This window comes from Podarcis muralis, chromosome 1, assembly GCF_964188315.1.
Source record: "Podarcis muralis chromosome 1, rPodMur119.hap1.1, whole genome shotgun sequence".
NCBI classification, from domain to species: domain Eukaryota; kingdom Metazoa; phylum Chordata; class Lepidosauria; order Squamata; family Lacertidae; genus Podarcis; species Podarcis muralis.
In genome coordinates, this window is record NC_135655.1 from 135,902,472 (window position 1) to 135,923,924 (window position 21,453).

At 44.6% G+C, this 21,453-nt stretch overlaps 1 long non-coding RNA gene across 1 annotated transcript in view; it reads right to left on the reverse strand.

Annotated features, from left to right (window-relative positions):
* Nucleotides 1–12,650: 12,650 nt before the first annotated feature.
* Nucleotides 12,651–21,453, reverse strand: part of LOC114585396 (uncharacterized) — a 34,096-nt gene continuing 25,293 nt past the window's right edge. Inside the window, exons 2-3 of the long non-coding RNA XR_003703888.2 lie at nt 19,190–19,291; nt 12,651–12,731 (exon numbers count right to left, since the gene is read on the reverse strand). This is a non-coding gene — a long non-coding RNA (uncharacterized LOC114585396). The remainder of the gene's footprint in view (nt 12,732–19,189; nt 19,292–21,453) is intronic.

Sequence of the window (21,453 nt, forward strand, 5' to 3'; positions counted from 1 at the left end):
CCCCTCTGATCTGGGTCCCGGTTGCCCCTGCTTCGTAAGCACTTCCAACCTGGCTTGGAGATCTCTGCAGGCAGCAGCCGCTTCGTCTTCTCTCTTCCTGGATGCGATTATCTCCGCGTTGAGTTGTGTCACCGCATTTTGCAAGGCAGCTATTTGCTGTTCGGTAGTCATTTCGCCTGACTCTTGTGAGCTCGCGAAGCATCAGTCTTCTTCCCGCGCTGCGTATACTCACGCAGCGACGCCTTCGGTGAAGAAAACTGATGAAAATGGAGACGGAGCTTACTGTCAGAGACTGCCTCCAGGTCCCAGCTCACAGAGGACCAACGCTAGCCAGCGGTAATATACAAAAGTCTTTATTTAAGTACATTATCCATTTTCAAACCCTAGCGTGCGTCTCTACGTCTAGACACTAGACCGGCGAAGCTCCGTCTGAATCTCCGCCCCCTGTACACCAGCTTAAGACTCTAGCCTTACTCCACCTCTTCCGTCTCTCCTTCCGCCTCTGGGTCCTACTACCCCCCGGGATCCCTTCCTTCCTGGACGCTTCGGACGCGGACCCCTCTGACTCTTCCCCCTCCCTTCGGCGGGCTTTAGGACCTGGCTCCCTATCCGGGCTGCTCACTGCGCCACTCTCTTGTAGGTTTGAACTTGGCGCGCGCGCCCTGTCTTTGACCTTCCTTTCGACCGTTTCTTCGCTCTCTGATGCAGGCGTGGCCAATCCTGACTCATGTCCTTCTGCTGACGGAGAGCTGCCTGATGCCGATACCTGGGACTCCTCCCCCCTACTGCTCTTTGGTGGGGAAGCTGGTCCCGATTTCCAGCTGCTGCTCTCTGAGTCCCCTCTGGCCCCTCCTTCCTGGGGTGTTCCCCTTGGCAACCCCCTTGCTCTGACCACGGGAGCCCCTTTCTGTGAATCCTCCGATTCGCTGGAGAGACTCAGAGACCTCGGACGGCTGTCATCGCTGACATCTCCCTCGGATTCCTCCCCCTCGGTCTCTATCTCCTCCCTTTCCTGTGCCTCTGCTCCTGAACCCCTGACAGCAGCGGACAAAGTTTGTCTGGTTGATGTCCCCAGACTGGAATGCGGCCTTGAAGAGACAACACTGCAGTGAAACACCTCACCAGTGAAGTGCTTAAAGAGTGCTTAAAGAGACAAAGAACTGAACTTGTAACAACACACCACGTCTGGAAACAAAAAATGAAAGGAAGGGCTGCACGTGCGTTACGGGTTATATACATTAAGGATTAAATGGAAGTTGCTGTTTGCAAGGTGATACAAAGGGCAGCTGAATGAATGAACAACACAATGTAGATACATCGTGGACGTATCCTGTAACAGGGAGGAAAATATTTTCTTCTTTAGGAAGTTTTATTAAACTAAATAAACTTGGTTTAATTTGCAATGATTTGGAAAATTAATAGAAATAACCGACAAAAAAAGTAGTTTCCCCTTTAAATTTCTGAAGTCGTGGCCTGGCCACAGAATGTGAGATTCCCTCAAGTGGATGGATGCCCCCCCCCCCCAGGCTCTGGGGCAGGGTTGCCATACCTTTGGTTTTCCCAGACACGTCCAGGGAAATATACATATACAGTCCCTTCAGTGCCACAGACCTGGAAAAACCAGAATCTTCCCTTCTCAGAGGATCCCAAAAAGATTACTAGTCCATTTCAATCTATTGGACGCCCCCCCCCCTTCCTTCATGGGAGAACATGCACAACCTTTGGGATGTGTTTTTGACCACTTCTGAGAAAAGAGCATTTTGGGCCCATGCTAAGACCATAGCCTCTTATCATTTGTCGAAGATTCATGAATTGCAGCGGGAAAAGGATGAGTCACCAAAGTTTTGGGAGAGAATCTTTACTACAATGAGACAGTTTAGTGAGCTGGACCCTGTAGCAGAAGAAACTGCTTGGGTAGTGGCAATTATAGGTAGGAGGTGCCTATCCAGACATTAAAGGTAAAGGGACCCCTGACCATTAGGTCCAGTCATGACCGACTCTGGGGTTGCGGCGCTCATCTCGCTTTATTGGCTGAGGGAGCCGGCATTTGTCCGCAGACAGCTTCCGGGTCATGTGGCCAGCATGACTAAGCTGCTTCTGGTGAACCAGAGCAGAACACGGAAACACCGTTTACCTTCCCGCTGGAGCGGTACCTATTTATCTACTTGCACTTCGTGCTTTCAAACTGCTAGGTTGGCAGGAGCAGGGACCGAGCAACGGGCGCTCACCCCATCATGGGGATTCGAACCGCCGACCTTCTGATCGGCAAGTCCTAGGCTCTGTGGTTTAACCCACAGAACCACCCGCATCCCATCCAGACATTAGGCACCAGTTAATGAACCTTCGACAGCTTATTTAGGGACGCTAAATAATTTAGGGACGCGAGTGGCGCTGTGGGTAAAACCACAGTGCCTAGGACTTGCCGATCGTATGGTTGGTGGTTCGAATCCCCGTGGCGGGGTGAACTCCCATCTTTCGGTCCCAGCTCCTGCCCACCTAGCAGTTCAAAAGCACCCTTAAAGTGCAAGTAGATAAATAGGTACCGCTTTATAGTGGGAAGGTAAACGGCGTTCCGTGTGCTGCGCTGGTGCAGGCTTGCCAGAGCAGCTTCGTCACGCTGGCCATGTGACCCGGAAGTGTCTGCGGACGGCGCCGGCTCCCGGCCTCTAGAGTGAGATGAGCGCACAACCCTAGAGTCTGTCAAGACTGGCCCATACGGGCAGGGGTAAAAGGTAAAGGTACCCCTGCCCGTACGGGCCAGTCATGTCCGACTCTAGGGTTGTGCGCCCATCTCTCTTAAGAGGCCGGGGGCCAGCGCTGTCTGGAGACACTTCCGGGTCACATGGCCAGCGTGACAAGCTGCATCTGGCAAGCCAGCACAGCACACGGAAACGCCGTTTACCTTCCGGCTAGTAAGCGGTCCCTATTTATCTACTTGCACCCGGGGGTGCTTTCGAACTGCTAGGTTGGCAGGCGCTGGGACCGAGCAACGGGAGCGCACCCCGCCGCCGGGATTCGAACCGCCGACCTGACGATCGGCAAGTCCTAGGCGCTGAGGTTTTACCCACAGCGCCACCCGCGTCCCCTCGGGCAGGGGTACCTTTACCTTTTTAATGAACCTTCGACAGCTTATTTACCTTCTCATTCCTCCTAAAACATCCTGAAAATACACCTTTGCCTTTGCTTGTCCTTTCACTGTCCCCACTTCCCATCCTCGTGTTCCTGCCGGGGGAACCTCAGGGTGACCTTCAGCTAGTTGGGCAACATTTGCCCCTATGGCATGAGGCTGGGGGTCTTCTCAGAAGTAGTCAAAAACGCATCTAAAAAGCATATCCAAAAGGTTATGCATGTCCTCCCAAGTAGGGGGGGGCATCCAATAGATCGAAATGGACTATTAATGTTTTTGGGGTCCTCTGAGAAGGGAAGGTTCTGGTCCTTCCAGCTATACAGGTCAGTGGCCCCAAAGGGACTGTATACGTAAATTATGGCATTATTAGCACTTAGAGCCTCTTGGAGGGGCAACACCCGCCCACTTGAGGAAATTTTGCATTCTGTGGCAGGGCCATGACTTTGGAGAGTTAAAGGGGAAAGTCCTCTTTTTTTTGGCCAATTGTTTATTATTGATTTTACAAATTAAACCAAGTTAATTAATTTGATACAATTTCTCTTTAAAAAAACCTGTTTTCCCTCCCCATTACAGGATATGTCCAAGATGTACCTCCATTGCTGTGGCCATTGTCACTTCATTGTCTAGATGACATCATTTCACTTGCCAGTGTTGTTCATTCAGCTGCCCTTTTAATCACCTGACAAACAGCAACTTCTATTTAATCCTTAATATATATAATGTGTGACACATGCGGTGTGTTGTTACAAGTTCAGTTCTTTGTCTGTTTAAGCACTCATAAATTGGGGTTGCTGAATTAGTAGAGATTGCTACAAAGGTATGGAGACAGAGAGATGATGTAGAAGTAAAGGAAGCAGAGAAAAGGCAGACCCACTTGAGGGCGGCAGCATTTCAAGACAAAGGATGCCCAGAGGGGGGGCTCAGCCCAAGGTTCGCAATAGGCGACCCTCTCTGTGGAAAAACCCCTAGGGCCCAAACGGTGTGCCTACAGTAAGGAGCAAGGGCACTGCAAAAAGAATTGTCCTCTCAGGAAAGGAATCCCAAGGTCTTGAGAGCTCAGGTTAGAAGAAGAGTTGGATGAGTGATGGGGACCAGGGTCTGGCACCTCCCTATGGCAAAAAGCGGCGCAGCTTTGCCAGGCCACAAAAAAGGAAAAGGACCTTCTGCCTCTAACTGGGCCAGGAAGTTTGCTGAGGAGAGTCTTGTGGGAGCTGCTTTGTTCTGTGTGCTATTTTTTCCACTTCTTTCGAAGGAGACCTGAAAGGCAAGCATGGACATGACTCAGAATCAATGGGATTTCTGGTGGTTGTGGATTGTACCCACACTATTCAAACATCTTTTAGATAATCACGGAGCCATTGCATGTGGCAGTTGACACAAGGGCTGAACCATTTGCGGTACCACCATCTGCCACGATTAATGCAAAGCCTGAGCCTGCAAATACAAGGAACTGAATTGTAGCAACACACCCACCCAGAGAGAGTGCGCCTTTGGATCTTGCCACACAAGAGGTTTTCTCCTGTAATGCTGATGACCGCCAACAAATATATTTGTTCCTGTTTAATACTATGAGAATCTCAAGGCATCCGTCAAAGGAGGAGGGAGGCAATTCCCACCCATGGAGTAACTGTACGCCATTCTCCCTGCCTCACCCACATGTCTCTCGGGGGGGGGGGCGGGTCTTCTCTTAGAACATGGCCTTAACTCTCCCTTCAGTTGGATAGCACTCTATATCGTTATGGGTTGCTGCTGCTGAATATCCACCCACACTTTAATTTCTACAGGGGCAGAGATTCAACGGTGTGTCAGTTGCATTATTAATTCACAATGAGTTTGCAGTGAGCTGTGAAATCTCTCAATCTATCCTGCATATCAACAGTAAAGACCTGGTTGCTGTCTATGGGTTGGAGCCAGGCAAAGTTAGTAGAACTTAGTTTCCATTGAATCAACTGGACTGCAGCAGTTAGGACTAACTTCAACTAGCATACTCCAAATCTAACCCAATGTGGTTAACATCTCTTCAAATGAGACACAAGCAAATTGTGCCCTCAGTTCTCTCCCCTTTCTGCTTTTGTTTAAATCAAAAATTAACATATAATTAACTTTGTTAGTATGTCCTAGCTCTGGGAGCACAGATAGGGTTTTCTTTCTTCTGGTAAGGTGTCTTCTCCTGAACCGCCTTCCCATTCAGAGCCTGGCCACATTGCCCCATCTTCCAGGAAGGAGCAGAACTTGACTGCTTGATCACCTCTCATCTACTCATGTTATATTCTCCAAAACCTCAACTTCCCTTCCCTCAAGCTGGGAAACATGCCTACAGAGTGAGTCCACCTGGCTCCTGGGAGGGTTGTTAACTGAGCAAGTGATCCAAGAAACAGTTGACCTTCTTGTTGTGTTATGGAGGAATAGATGTAAAATATGAGTAGGGCTCTGGGTATGGATGAGGTGAGGGTTCACTCACTCAAGTTCCTGCTCTTCCCCAAGATGTAGTATTGGAAACTCATACCACAGCCATAAGGTGCACTTTTAGAATTGTATTACTGAACATTTTTAGGAGGCAAACCAGCTATATAGTTTGATGGTGGCAATTGTGTTATGGTAATGCTGTGCACTGGCTCTAATAAGGGCATTGTTCACATGGCGTGTGTCATAGTGCAGGCCTGCATGGTATCAGTTGAAGCAAGTTGATTTGGGCTTGTGTAGTACCTTTATTTGACACCAGACAGTGGTTTGAAAGCCACAATGAGCTATGATTTATAGTGATGGGAGTGAGCCAAATCGAGCCTTCCCACAAGCTTGAATTCTCCATCCCCCTCCTCCTCTCCTTTTGGCATGGCTGTGAAGAAGAGGTTGGAAGCTTCCCTTTTAGATTAACTGCAGTGTATTATGTTGGAGTGTTTAAATGCATGTGCAAAGTCACCCTAACATACCGTTTCTATATATTGATCTGTAAACTAAACTTCATATCCTGAGGCTATCAAGTGCTTAAGAAATGTTTATTCCTTTCTAAGCTTTGACCTGTTAGCAAGATATATCAACTCTGACAGTTGGGTTGTCCTATCGATTGCTAGATATGCCCTGTTCCCTCCAAGGAATAAGGAGAGGAGACCGAGTCTGGGAGACTGGGTGAAGAAGGGTAGCTGACCTGCTGCTGTGTACAGAGCATGAAAAGTCATCTCCCCACCCCAGCCCCCCAAGGCAGTCCAGGTGCAGTGCAAGACAAGCCAAACAACAAGCAATAAATAAATATATAGGATAATGTTTGCACTGTATTTCTATTATTTTATGGGGAAAGAGTAAAACCTGGCTCAAGAAACAATCCCCCCCCCACACCCCATGTGGAAAGTGGGAGAGCTGGAGAAGACATGGCTGAAGACTGTGGAGACCAGCCTTCTACTGAGTCCTATGGCATGGCGGCATTGCCACAACAAGAGGGCTCAATGGGTGAATTTCTACACTGCTCAGGGTCCATGATCAGGTTAAACAAGCATTTGAGTCTACATTAAGGGCAGGATCCAATTAGTGAATCCCATCACCAGAAGCCCTGTCTAAGGACGTCCCCTACAGATCCTGTTCTTCAACGTTTCTCAGACTTTTATTAGTGGTGGAAATAAAATGGTTACTCCATTGTTGCGTCTGGGGGACATCCAAGCTTTTTTTTCTATCTAGACTGGATTGTGCTACTGCTGCTTTATAAAATTAATATTATTATTTGATTTGACTAATTTTAATGTTATATTGACAGTTCTTAAGATTATTATTGCTTGCATTTAAGCTTCTGAGATTGAGTGGGATGAAGAAAATCCATTCTGCACAAATTGAGATGTATCTAAAAATCATAAAATCAGACTATGAGATGGTAGATTAATCACCACATCAATAGTCTACCTATTGTAGTGAGATTGATTTTATGCTAAGTGCCATCTATGTTTCGTCAAAAAAAAATTAAGGCAAAATATTTTTCTCCCTTCCCTTTCAATGTGGTTTCCACTCTTGGTTCCTGATTCCCACTCCTGGTAGCCATCACAAGCTTGTCCTGCTACTCACTTACTCCTGAAGCTTTAGTGACAGCCCTCCATCACCTGTTAGCACTCCAGCTCATCCCCTGCTCACAAACCCCTTCCTCTTTCCTGATGAGAAAGCTGGGATGGGCCAGATTTACAACAATTCCAGGGACTTGCGCCCAGAGACACTTGACAGATTTGAACTACATCCAGGCTCAGTATTTCCCCCCCTGCACACGACTGATTCTCCAGGCAGTTTTTTGTAATGGTGCAAAGGTACCTCAAGGACTTTGTCCACAGCACTTGAATCTACCCAGTGCCCTGCTGGCATCAGCTACCTAACCTTTATAATGAGATGTGATCCTTATCTGTGTGGAATCTCCATGCGCAGGCCGGAAGCAGCAGCCTCCTGCTCTGAGGCAGCCATAATGGGCAGGGAGCCTTGCCTTCAGGGTGTAATGTATTTTTAATTACATCTTTTGAATGCCCTTGATGGAAATTTTCCAGTCCATCACCTCCACCCTTTGTCAGTGTTAATGGATTGCATTGATTATGTGATTTGTAAATTTTGCTAGTGGTACACATAGCATGGTAGAATTTAATCTTCTAATTGATTTAATTGATTACATTTTGAATTTTATTAGGGTCCAGGCATTGTTCAAGATATCAAATATTCAAGGAGGGCATATTCTAGTCTTACGTCAGAATTTTAAAGCAGCATGTGCATAAGGCTCTTAAAAATACTACAGTGATTAAACCTTAGGTGCCTTTTCTTACTCCTACATTCATTCTAGCAGTAAAGTGCTTTGCTTCTGTACTGTTTGCTTTGCCACGCCAGTGGGAAGCAAAGGATTGTTCTTCCTTGCTGCTCTGTCCCTAAACGGCATCAACCAGGGGAGTATAGGGTGGGTTCTGTCCTTGAAAAGGACATCCAGGAGAAATAGTTACACTCTGCTCCAAAAGCATTCACGCTGTGGGCAGAATTACCTGTCATGCTTGTATTTCCCTAAATGTGTGCGGCAGCAGCAGGACTTTCAAAATAGTATCAGCAAGTAGAAGGTGGATGCCTTACCTTTCCTAAGCCCCCTGGTCTCCTACTGCAAATACTCCCCAGGCTCTTTTACCAACCATTGGCCTTCATCTGGTCTTGGAAAATAGCTTTGGGGAAGCAGTAAGATATCTGGCATGGGCCTGCACAGGGGAGAACTGGCGCCTGAGTTTCTCTGGAAATGAATGTTTGTTTGTTGCATTTCTATCCCACTGTTTCCTCCAAGAAGATCAAGGGGGCTAACAAGGTTCTCCCCCTCCTCTTTTAATCCCTACAACAAGCCTGTGAGGTAGGTAAGGCTGAGAAGCAGTGGCTGGCCCCCAAGCTCACCCAGTGAGCTTCATGGCTGAGCGGGGATTTGAACTCTAGAGATTTTGGGATTTGTACCCTATGCTTTATTCACACCTCCTCCTGGGCCTTGACAGTCATTCCCATACCGCGGGCTCTACTTTTCTCCTCTCCTTTTTCTCTGGCTGAGGGACTGTTGGAAACAAAATGGTGGAGGGAGAAGGAAGCATTATTTGGTTTTGCTTCACATGAACATAAGACCCTTGTGTTCAACACCAGATTGAGGCCCCTTCAGCTGGAGGCTTTTCTTCCAATGTCAGAAAATAGGTTTCTTAAAACACCAGTGGGTGTTTGTATTTGTAGCAAATACCCAGTATTCCCAGACTGACTCAGCTCAATGCACCTTCTAGACCCCTACAGCATCTGGGTTGAGTTGGAATGAAAGAGAAGGCAGGTGGCCAGCCTGGTTGAGCTGGGAGATCACTGCAGGGAAAGGCAGGAAAGGGTGACTAGTTTAGCGCAGCAGAAGAGCCCTCGGGATCTCCTCCTGCTAATCCCCTCTTGTCCTTCCCAAATGCAGTCACACTGTGTTCAGCTAGCAAATGCTAAGCAAGCTCTTCTGCAGATTAAACAGCCTGTTGACAGCGAAAGAGGAAAATGAATTAGACATGCTACTTTCATGTGACCAGAAAGCTGCGGCCTGTTTTATTCTCATTTGTGTAAGGAGAGACAAAGAGGCAAACTGCCGAAGTTCAAAGGTGAGTCACCATTGCCTCTAAAAGCTGACCTGCACGCATTGTCACCCACTAGCCATGTTTGGTGAGCCAAAAGAGGCTCAATCAACTTCCTTGTTTTGCTGCCTGCTTGGGAATGAAGAGCTCCCCGTGGGCCACGAGGCAGAACCGATGGATTCCAGTCCACTTGGTGCATCCTAATTGGCACAGGCTTGCCTGAAAGGGAACCTTTGCACTTCCCAGGCACACCCACTCCTCTGCAATAAATATGAAACCACCCCATGAGAGATGGTCAAGGTTGGTCCTTTTGCAGCAGGGGCACCACTGCTGATCTGGTGGCAGAGGCTCCCTCATAATTTTAAAATGATCTGAAGCAGAGGAGGCCCTTTATGCCAGGATCATCTCAGGAATTTTTTTTTTAAAAATGGATCTTGGGGAAATATACCTGGCAAGGCTTATCTGGGCCTGGGCCATACTCAGCTGCCCTCTTTAGTTTGGGCGGCTACAGCTTTCCTGAAATGCATCAGTATGCTCACCGGACTGAACAGCAATGCCTGCATTTAGTGGTGCACATCAATGGGCTGATACTAGTTCCCCAGCTTTTGCTGAGCCCAGCCGCCTCCTTGATTTCACAGCCACTTACAATGCAAGAGACTTTATCCAAATATGGAAAGGCGAGGTGGGCTGGGTTCAGTCATATTTAAGTAAATAAATGTACGAAATCTCTGGACAATCTGTGGTTGAGGGCTCGTAATACAGGACGGTGGAGAAGAAAACACCAGTCAAATTGGGGCTCATACTGCCGTCAGTGCTTCAGGAAGGTGTGAACACACTGAGCCTTTCTGACCATACCAAAGGAAGTCTGAATGCAGGCAGAGAACACTTCGTTTTCTTGAATATAAATCAGGTGTTGGGTCAGCCAGACAGGGCAAAGGTCTGGCCTGGCTAGTCCCATTTCCGACTGCAAGTGTGGGCTAACATGATGGGATGCTTGTACATAGCAAAAAACAACAAAATATCATACTTTACAATTTGGGAACAGACCAAACAGAAGCACCCCCTAGCATGAAAGGGAAAAGGGATCTGGCCTAGCCTTCTCCCTTAGGATGACCACTCTTTATATGGTGGGATTTTATTCAGTTATTTTGTATGGAGACCCAACCTGCAGTCTGAGGTAGCACAGCTCAAGCACAGAATCACCACCTCCGTTAAGCCTCCAGCAGCCTCTATGAGGCACAGATAGGGGTTGGGGAAGAGAGCGGTTGAATGGCATTTCTCAATATGGGTTGTCCTTCGTCAGCACATTTAATTGATAATCTCTGCTATCACCTCTAACCCCTAACGTTCCTCATAGTTGGCTTGATCCCAATATAAGTATCAAAATAAAAGTCTTCCTGCCATATAGCTAATTTATTCCATTTCATTTGGTCTGCAGGAGGGAATGAAACCTCTCCTTTTTTGTTTAAAAAAAGTAGTCCACCTTGCTTATCCATTCCTATTTACCGGTAAGCAATGCTGATTGCTTATTAGGATCTGCAGAAAATTAGGAGCATCTCATCACACAGGTGGTACCTCTCAGCCCAGCAAAACTTGGTGACATTTACAGGAGCAAGTGATTTTCTTGTGTCCCGTGTCCTTTATGCCCCTTCCCTGTCCTCACAAGAAGAAAGAGAAAAGTTGGTAACTTTTCAACATGATTAACAGTGCAGTGTTTCAAGAAAGAAGACAGATTGGCAGGAGCCAGACAAAAGAGGCTTCAGGAAAATGAGCTTGCTTACAATACTGTACTTGCAAAACAAGCCTCTGATATCTCCCTCTTGACATGGCCTCTGTTGTCTACCAGGGCAATCATATCCAACTGTAATTGTCTAACAATTGTTCCGCACTGAGAAAATAGTTCTGATTACAGACATTAACACGTTTAGGCATTAAGTTTCCCCGCTGTAATTACCCTTGAGCTTATTCTCACAAATGAATTAACATGCTGATCGCCTGGACTAATAGAACTAGCAAAAGAGTGATGAATTGCTTCCAAATCAGATAAAATCAAGCATGACATCATTTAATTAATTTCTTCATTGGGGGAGGAGGGGGATGGAAAGGAGATAGTTGCTTCTGTGTGTGGAATTTTCCCCGTACCCCACCCTTGATATTCAAATCTGACCAGAGAACAAGGGGTGAAGGACTCTCTTGTAGCAGAAGATAAGTTCAGGATGTGTGTAAATGTGCCGTGTTGAATTCATGGTGTATTCACAGATTTGCGGTTTTTCACAGGATGGATTTAATGACCTGCTGATTCAATTGCAATAAATGTTTCTTTCATAGGCAGCACAAAGGGCTAATGAGCAATTGTTATGTCACAAAAGGAGTGTGATTAGCATTCCTTGGTGGTTCAATCCTGCTGCTCCAGTAATACTGGAATTCAGAAAAGACATGGAAGAGGGGTGATCAAGTGGGAAGAACCATGACAATCGTAATATCCAGCCAGTGATATTGGTCTGGTTTTCCCCGTGTGGTGCTGTTTGCCCTGATTCTCCAACTGTTATTAAAATGGCCATAGTCTGAGGACTTTGAATATCAAGCTGTGAATATTTGGATAAAAGCTGGAGAGTGTGGGCCAAATTCTGCTGGAGCCTTTGGAAATTCACAGCTGACTAAAGAGGTAAATGGATCATCCCGGGTAATTTCTCAAGAGGGTCTTGCACATGTTTAGACGTAACCTATCCAGCTAATTGAGCCTCCGTCATGTGGGCCTGATATACAGACACGCAGCCTGGACTGAGCATGGCACAATATTGAGCATGGCACAATACTGAGAAAGTCGTGCTTCCATCAGAACACAATGTGGACAGAATTCTGGTTCTTCTGCAAAGGGAAGCTGTTGCACAGCCTGCTCTGCTCACAATGGTCCTCATGGACAGAAGGGTTGTGTGAATGGTGGGTTTGCTGGGGAATGGGATTGGAGCACTAATGTTGAATGTAAGCTGCCCTTCTTATTAAAAGTGCATTTGAACACTCATCCAAGAGCTGTGGCCTCATTCCTCATGGATCTCAAGGTGCCCTCCACCAATGTCAAGGGTGCGGTAGGAGAGACAGCAGGTATTGGATTGGATCCAGATCCAATTAATGCCAACTGTGTTATCAGGGCTGGCCCACTCATGAAGCAAGGGGAGGCAACCACCTCAGGTGGCAGGATCCAGAGGGGCACAGTGTAGATCCCAATGTAGATCTTGATTCCATCCATGTTCCTGATGTAGATCTTCACTCACCCTTTCTCCCTGGCAGGGGAGGGATATCAGGGCCAAAAATGTATTGGGCCAGCCCTGTAGGTTGCCAATAATTGGCTGGACTTTTCCATGGGATTCTTGGGCATCCTGCAGTGTATTGCTTGCTGACATGGTCCTCCTGAAACATAAGCTGAACTTCATGCAAGATGGTACCGTACCTGGGGATTCTGGAGGAGGTTTCCTTCTCCCATTGAGCATGTATTTCTTTATTCTTTCCTTCAGCTCTTCCTCTCTTCTCATTTCCTATAGAAAAAGAGCACCAGTTCAGAATCAGGCCAATTCAGGGAAGATAGGCCTATGAAGGTACTATTGCTAAGCCATGGTAACTGCAAATGGAACCCCCATGTTCAGAATCACAATAACTTGGGTTATTTGATGTTTCATTGTGTTTTTAATATTTTGATGGGAGTTGGGGCAACCCAGTTGGGTAAATGGCATAATAATAATAATAATAATAATAATAATAATAATAATAATAATAATAGAGAGAGATAATGAACAATAATAATAATAATAAATATGAACTCAAGTGATTTCCATTGGACTGGAATCATAGAATCAATCCATCTGTCTTTTTTTTTAACTAGACATTTCAGCTTTAATAGATCACAGCTTCAGGGTTATTAAAACACTGGAAATGTAAACACATGTAATTTGCATTTAATCCTAAAGCTTTAGGAAGAAAGGTCAGAAAGGGGGAAAGCCTCATCTAAGAGAATACATTCTGCCTGTTTCTTTGTCTCAGAGCACAGTACACAGAAATATATTTTAGCATCACCATAACTAACTGAGTAACTGAGCCTTAACTTATTGAGCATATGCAACCCTGCCATAAATACAACCCTGCTATTTATTGATTTGTACCAGCTGTGCTGGGCTCGTCTAATGTGAGTGGGGAGGGCAAGGTTTGGCTAGAAGGAAAGGCAACATGTTCTGAAAATCCCAAGATTTGGAGGGTGGACTTTTCAAGCAGGGCTCCGAGAAATGTATCACACTAGACTAAGAAAAATGCAACAGGGGAGCAAACTCTGTCCAAATCAAACCCCTTAGGAATAGCTGTGAAGGGATAGGTTATTTTGTAATTAAGACTTGATTATATAAATATATAATAAAATAACTGCCTAAAAATAAAAATGATGTAGAACAGGATATTGTATGATTTGAGACGGGCACGTAATGTTGATGCAGGAATTTGAGTTCCCTGTTATACCCAGTGTTATGTGTGCTGGCGTGGTTGCTCGAGGGCGAACAGGCAAGACCCCCACTGGTCTTTTCTTTTCTTTTCTTTTTTTTAAATAATATTTTTTATTAATTTTCATCAAGAAAAATAAATGTACATTACAACTTAATAAATTTTTCCATTTTTGAACTTCCATCAGCCTTTCCTAAATTTTCTATTGCCTTTTAACCTACCCTTCCACCCCTGTTTTCCTTTCTTACAATATTTCTTAAACTTTTACAGAGCTTCTTTAAATGCCACTAACGTTATTTCATTATCACTTATCCGTCCCCAGTACTCCACTAGTTTTCCCCAGTCCTCAATAAACTTTTGATCTCGTAGGTATCTGATCTTCCCTGTCATTTTATCAAGTTCTGCATAGTCCATCAGCTTCATTCTCCATTCCTCCAATGTAGGTACTTGTTCTTGTTTCCATCTCTGAGCCAGTAATATTCTTGCCGCTGTTACTGCATATTGGAAAAGTTTACAGTCCTTTCTATTTATCTCATTTCCTAAGATTCCTAACAAAAAGGCCTCTGGTTTCTTAACAAATGTATATTTCAACATTTTTTCCAATTCATTATATATCAATTCCCAGAAGCTCTTCACTTTCTTACGTTCCCACCACATATGGTAAAAAGTGCCATCCTTTTCTTTACATTTCCAACATTTCTTACATGTTTTATACACTGGTCTTTTCAAAGGCTTTATTATCGATGCGAAAACATTCGCAGTGCAGAACGTCTCAATTCCATGTCTCGCTCATTCACTAGCAGAATCTGGGAGTGGGCGGTCCTTAAACTTTCCCCAGCAGAGTAGTCTCTTGACCCTCATCCTACGCCTCCCCCCTCTGCACAGAGAGGGTGTGCGCAGAGCACCTGCGTCCCCCTGCGCTTTGTTCATGCTTGGCGCTGTGTCTCTCCCTTGCATCCTCCGAGCCCTGCATCTCTTCCCCACTAGAGGCGAGGCTTCTCTCCTCCGCAGAGGGAGAAGTGCTGCTTCTCACGATCTTTGGAGGCTCCCTGTAACCCAACTGCCCTTCCACCTCTCGCCTCTGAGCTGATGGCAGTTCCCTGACACCCAGGTGGGATCAGGCACTAAATGTGCTACCTGGGAAGTCTATGCAGAATTGAGCCCCTTTGAGGCTGTGTTTTGCTGTATTTTGCAACAGCCAAGCTGCTGGAAAAGGGCCATTGTCTGGTGAGAGAGCATCTGCGTTGCCTGCAGGATGTCCTAGGTTCAGTTCCTGGGACCTCCAGTTAAAAGGTTCAGCTAGCAGGTGATGGGAAACATCCAGTTCTGGAAAGCTCCAGGTCTGTCTGTCTCGGTAAACAATGCGGAGCTAGAACTGACAAGTCTAAGACAGCACTGAACGGGTCTTTTCTGCCAGGTTTTATTTTTACCATTGGAGGAGAAGGGAAAGGAGTTGGCTGGAAAGTTGGCTGTGGAGTGTTGTTGTTGTTTTAAATCTACTGCTGCTATCATTCTTTTTTAAAAATAATAATAATAATAATCCATTATTATCTGATGCTCGGCAGGCACCTCCTGGCCAACCATACTTTTCCTGAAATGCCTATAGAAGGATGCCATGCCTATAAAAGGATGCCATGCCTATAGAAGGATGCCATGATGCAACACCCTTCTATAGGCCTTCCTCACTATTCTGAGGTGTTCTCAAATTTATCTTTTTCTTGATTTAAATTATTGTAGTCCATCACCATCATCCTTCTGATATAACCTGAGAGCTTTGGTGGTGCTAAGCAACTGCAATGTTAAAGATCACGGGATATTTATATAAATAAATATTTAAATATTAACATACAGCACATATGTGTATGTGTGTATGCAGTATGTTAATATTTAAATATTTGTATGCAGTGAGCCACTGGAGCAAGCAAATGTCCTCTAACTGTAATTTTAGCCTGGTCAAGGTAATAGACCTTTCTCATTAACTGCCTCCAAATTTCCAATCTACCGATGAACGTGAAAAATCTGTGCTAATTAAGGCCTGTCATATAGGCCAATAGTGCAGAGAGAAGGTAAGAGGTTCCTGGAGAATTACTTTAAAGCCACAGAATCTACATTATGAATGCAATTTTCTGTCCTTAGTAATACTATACTGTGGTTTTTATTAATCATGCAATTGAATTACTTAAATGAATTAGGTCTTATTGTGTAATTGGAGATAGTGGTTTGTATAGACAAGTTGATTAGGTCTATGAATCTTTGTGATATGCTTCACCCCAAAGAACACATGGGGAGGGTTCAAACTGTATCGAGTCACATGCACCACCCCATCCCCAACATCCTGTGGTTGTTTGCTCTCCTATCCCAACTTTTCCTCCCCTTCCAACTTTTAAAAGGTAAAGGTACCCCTGCCCATACGGGCCAGTCGTGTCCGACTCTGGGGTTGTGCGCCCATCTCACTTAAGAGGCCGGGGGCCAGCGCTGTCCGAAGACACTTCCGGGTCACGTGGCCAGCGTGACGAAGCTGCTCTGGCGAGCCAGCACCAGCGCAGCACACGGAAACGCCATTTACCTTCCGGCTAGTAAGCGGTCCCTATTTATCTACTTGCACCCGGGGGTGCTTTCGAACTGCTAGGTTGGCAGGCGCTGGGACCGAGCAACGGGAGCGCACCCCGCCGCGGGGATTCGAACCGCCGACCTGACGATCGGCAAGGCCTAGACGCTGAGGTTTTACCCACAGCGCCACCCGCGTCCCACCCGCGTCCCAACTTTTAGTCTTGCCTAAAAAGGTACCTAGGAATAGTCTAGCAATGTTCAGCTGGACATGGTTAGAATTTTCCTGAAGACCTTCATGCCCTTAGGCGCATGCAACCCTGCGCAGTGCTGTTTCCCCAGAAAAAGAGCTACCAGAACTCACCACGAACACCTCCCTCCTTCTATTCGAATAGCAACGGCACCCACCTGAGAGGGGCCAGAAGGGAGTCTGGCAAGTTGAGAAAACACCCTGACCCTTGGAGCCCTCACACGCTTTTGAAAGGGTCACTCAAAGGGTGCAAAATATTTCAGAGGCTCCTGCAATGGGAGCCTTTCTGCCCTCAAGCTGAAGAGCAAAGCGGCGCTCATCTCGCTTTATTGGCCAAGCGAGCCGGTGCACAGCTTCCAGGTCATGTGGCCAGCATGACTAAGCCGCTTCTGGCAAACCAGAGCAGCACATAGAAACGCCATTTACCTTCCCGCCGGAGTGGTACCTATTTATCTACTTGCGCTGGCATGCTTTTGAACTGCTAGGTTGGCTACTTAGGTGCAAAACATAAATGTTAGGGGGGGGGGGACATATATCTTCTATGAAAGTATTTGAACTAGTTATGTTATATCTTTTTTATAAAACACAGAGAGAATAATGTGCTGACCTTTTATTTTTTAAAACAAAAAATACTTGGCATTATGGAGATCGTCTCCCTCAGTGTGAAGTGGAATGTAATACAGTTTATTATCACTAACAAGGGAATGGACCATAACTCTAAAGAGACAGGACCTCAAGTGAGCTATGAAGGTCATTTCCTTGCTTCCAGAAAGGAAATGGACTGACCAATTCAGGCTTTCCGTTTTGAAAAGGAGGGAGGATAATTTCATTTTTATTTAAATAAATACTAAAAATGAAGTTTTTCAATACGGCATTGGGTTGTTGAACCCAAATGTCGAACAGAGCAATTGTGCAACAAGGAATATTTATGTATCTGTATTTTAATGTAAAGTTCTTTCCTTCCAACTATAGGAGTCACACAACTGAATTGAAAATGTGGAAATAGTCTAAATTTGTTTGCAAAAAATTAAATAAAACAAATCTATATTATTTAAATTATTTCATCATTCCTATTTATAGATGCTCTCTCCTCTAGGAATTTTAGGGAAGAAAGATGACTTGCCAAACAGATTCTCGGCAACAGCGATATACTTTCAAACAACAGGCGTGCAGACTTAAGTTGCACATAAGAAAGTAAACCCCATCACACTCACTAAGATGTGCTAGTTAGCAAGTATATATTGATCTAATAATTAGATTTTTTCTATCTTGAACTAGGAGTATCAAATTTCATAAGCAGCATTTCAGCAGTTTGAAATTAAAATTTTAATTCTGAAGTTATTGAAAATTTCTCATTCGTTCAACACGTTTATTTATTTATTTATTTATTTTTTATTTATTACTGGGTGCATACAAATAGCTTTATCCACATTCTTTCCATCTGCAGAGAAAGGGTTTTTTGTTTCATTTTTTGCATTATTGGAAATTATGGTGCATTTGTCAGAATAAGAGCTAGAGGGAGGACTGCTGGGATGTGCCTTTAAGCGCCAAATCCGGTGCTACATTGTGCAGTCCCTGTTTCAACAATGCAAAAGTTACCTATGATATTAGTTTCAGCATATTTTAACATAAACTAATTTTGACCAGAGTATGATTAACAGCCTGCCAAATGCCATACAATTTTCACCTCTCCCCAGCTTCAAATGTCACTATTTTACAGATCACTAGATGCCTTTAAAGATTGCAAAGTTTGATATTTAGTGATGCAAAGAAAAGGTTGGTGTTTATTAATCCCAATCCTACATTTTGATTTTTCTTTCCAAATGCACGCATGTCATGAATGCTGACTGTACTCTCCCACTCAACCAATTCAGACTAAATAACCCTTTACCTGCCTTTATTTACTAGCTAGGAAACAAACAAGTTTTGTAACTGGCTCTCAGCACAAAACTGATGTGTTACATATATTAATCGCCCTGCCCCAAATCCTTCAGAGTAGTTGGAGCCACCTGCTCAGAACCTCGTGACAATTTTGTCCTGGGTTTGCTGCTTCAACATGTTGCAAAAGCAGTTTGATGAGCCTTAATAGAGGGCTCATTCAAAGTTCAAACTTGGCTGTAAGAAAGCAATCTTTCCCAAGGCTTTAAAGAAAGCCTTCTAGATTAGGCAATGATGCACAGTAGCTGTGCGGGTCCAGTTTCACAATATGAAAGCACAAGAAGCCAGTGCTGAATGGTTTAGAAGCAGGATATGCAATTTGGGGCCTTAATATTCTTAAAATGTCAAAATCAGTGAGGTCAGTTGAATGACTATTCTTTTGTAGCAACAAGTGGATGTTGTAGCTCCTGAAAGCAATGCATTTTAGTATTATAAAAACAATGGTGGCCTATTGGGATTATCTCCTTTCTAAATTGTCTCTCTGCATTACAAGGATCAGTCTGGCATTTCCAAACATTTGCAAACGGCATAATTCTTCTGCAGGAACTGATTTCCATCTTAAATGCCATGGCCTGCATCCTAGATACTGAATGTTGTATATTAGACACCGGTTCTCTAACTATAGGGATGTTGGAGGATTCTGTTGAAAACAGGCTATCAAGTGGATTTCCTTCCAGCTAGCCATACACATTGTGGCAGAGACTCTTACTCTCAGACAACATACATCCTTATTGACCACACATAGATATGCTATACATACAGGAACCAACTCACCATTGTTTTCATCTCAAACAAGAGATTAGTTTTCTTTACTTCCATTTCAAATATTTCTTCCTCTGTAATAATTGGATTGTATGGTCTTCTTGGATTTTTTTACTGAAAGTAAAAAAGGAAAATGAATATGGTTCTTGCTCCTGCTTTGCTAGAAGTGAGCCATGAAGGCGTATTGTGGCTCATGTGGAGGACCGATTCTCCTATTGGCATTAGACAGTCACCTTTCCTCTGTTCTTCTCAACACTTGCAAAAAACTTTTCTGCTTAGGCAAACCTACCCAGGCATGTAAAGTTGACGTACATTTTAATCTGTAATTTTCATTTAAATGTATAATTTTACCTGTTAATTTTACTCCTATTTTAAATTAAAAACTTGTTTTTAACTTTATTTTTATTGGCAGTTTTGCATACATTTCATATTCTTTGTAAAGTGCTTAGCCTTTTAAATTTACAAATATGTATATTTTGTTAAATAAATAGATAAAATAAATATTTGCAGAGTCCACCTGAGTTTTAGGACCTACAAAATCTAGCTAATGACTCAAATCCAATCAAATGGGCACCCAGTTATATTTAAGGATCTTCCTTATATTTCATGCTCTTTCGTGCACAAGCACAAGGGTGGGATGAAGGCAACATGTTCCTTTGTCTAATGAGAGGGGAGGGCATAAGTGTCCAAAACATGCTAGTTTCCCCTTCTCTTGTTGCCATGTTCAGCAAATGTAACTTATTCCCCGTCTCTCCATCATTTGACACATCACAGTCCCCCCTGGCCAATATCTCATCTCTGACTCTAATATTGGAGAAGACCTGCCTGGCTTCAAGCAGGGTGGCAAATGCAGTGCTAGGTTCTCATGGTCTAGTTGCTTGGGAGTTTGAGCAGATTCCTAGCAGCCTTGCATTGTGCCAAATCCTTTCCTGCTTTCAGATCAACCCACCATCCCACAAAGCCTTCACACCAGCCCCTTTCCTTTCTTTGGCAAGTGTCAGGGAGCAGCTGGCATGGGAGTGTCAAGAAGGAGGTTTGTCCCCTTCCACTCCTCCTCCCTCGTCATTGCTCAGTTGTCCTGATTAACAGCATGCTGGTTTCCCAAGCCTGGGGACTCCCCATGTGGTAAGCAGTTCTCCTCAGGACTCCCAGGAATGATCTAGATGGGAAGAGTCTCCTTTCCTGGTTAATCCAATGTGAGCTTGGGGGAGACCTCACCCATCTCTCCTCCTAGCCAAGCTCTGTTCCCCATTTGTCAGATGATGCTTTCTGCTCTGGCCAAGTGCTACTCAGCTCCACCAAGGAGCTCCCAGGCTCTGCCTCCTATCAGGGTCAAAGCCTTGACCACAGAGGCCAGGATTGGCAATGTACTTTCAACCCGTCTTGCCCTGGTGAGCAACCTGGCCACTGAATTCTGCACCAGCTGAAGTTTCCAAACTTTCTTCAGAGGCAACCCCGCACATAACGTGTTGCAGTAATCTAACCTAGAAGTACCGACAGGACAGATAACAGATCGGGTGCAACTGGGCCACTAGCCCAAGCTGATGGAAGGCACTTTGTGCCACCGAGCCCAGCTGAGTCTCAAGCGACAGCAATGGATCCAGCAGTATTCCCAATTGGTCCAGCAGTAGTTCCAAATGGAAGAACGAGTGGGTTGCTGGAAGACCTGATGGCTGACAACTTGGAGGAAAGCAGTCAAGAGACTCTGGGTCCTCCCCCCCCCTTAAAGATCTGGCCCAGTAAGCAGTAGTGAATTAATTCCCTTTCCTTATTTTTGAATTTCTACAATTTTATCTATGCAACGCTCTCAGGACTTGGACTTGGACTTGAATAAATAATTTCCTCACATGGTTTTATATAGCTGTGAATATCTTGCTATGAAGTTGTAAATCTAACTTATTCTAGACACTTATTTTAGACACTTAGACAAATATCAACAATCTGAAACCGCCTACATCAGTCAGATTAATAGAGATGCATAGACAATAAAAACATCCCAAATCACAAACCACCAGCAGGTTATGCAAAAACCTCAGATTTCATCTGCAGATAAATTATTCAGTGCAACCATGAGTCAAACATTCTATTTAGTGTATTTCTGGAGGTCAAATTAGTACCAGTAATTTTCCATTGCATTATCATGTTTGCTAATATATTAGAAACCCTTCTTGCAGTAATGGCCTCTGTTAACTCATTTTGTTGTGTTAGCAAATAACACAAGCTTTGTCCCACACAATTTATAAGCTGTTAGGGTGACATTTGCCAGTATGGTGAGG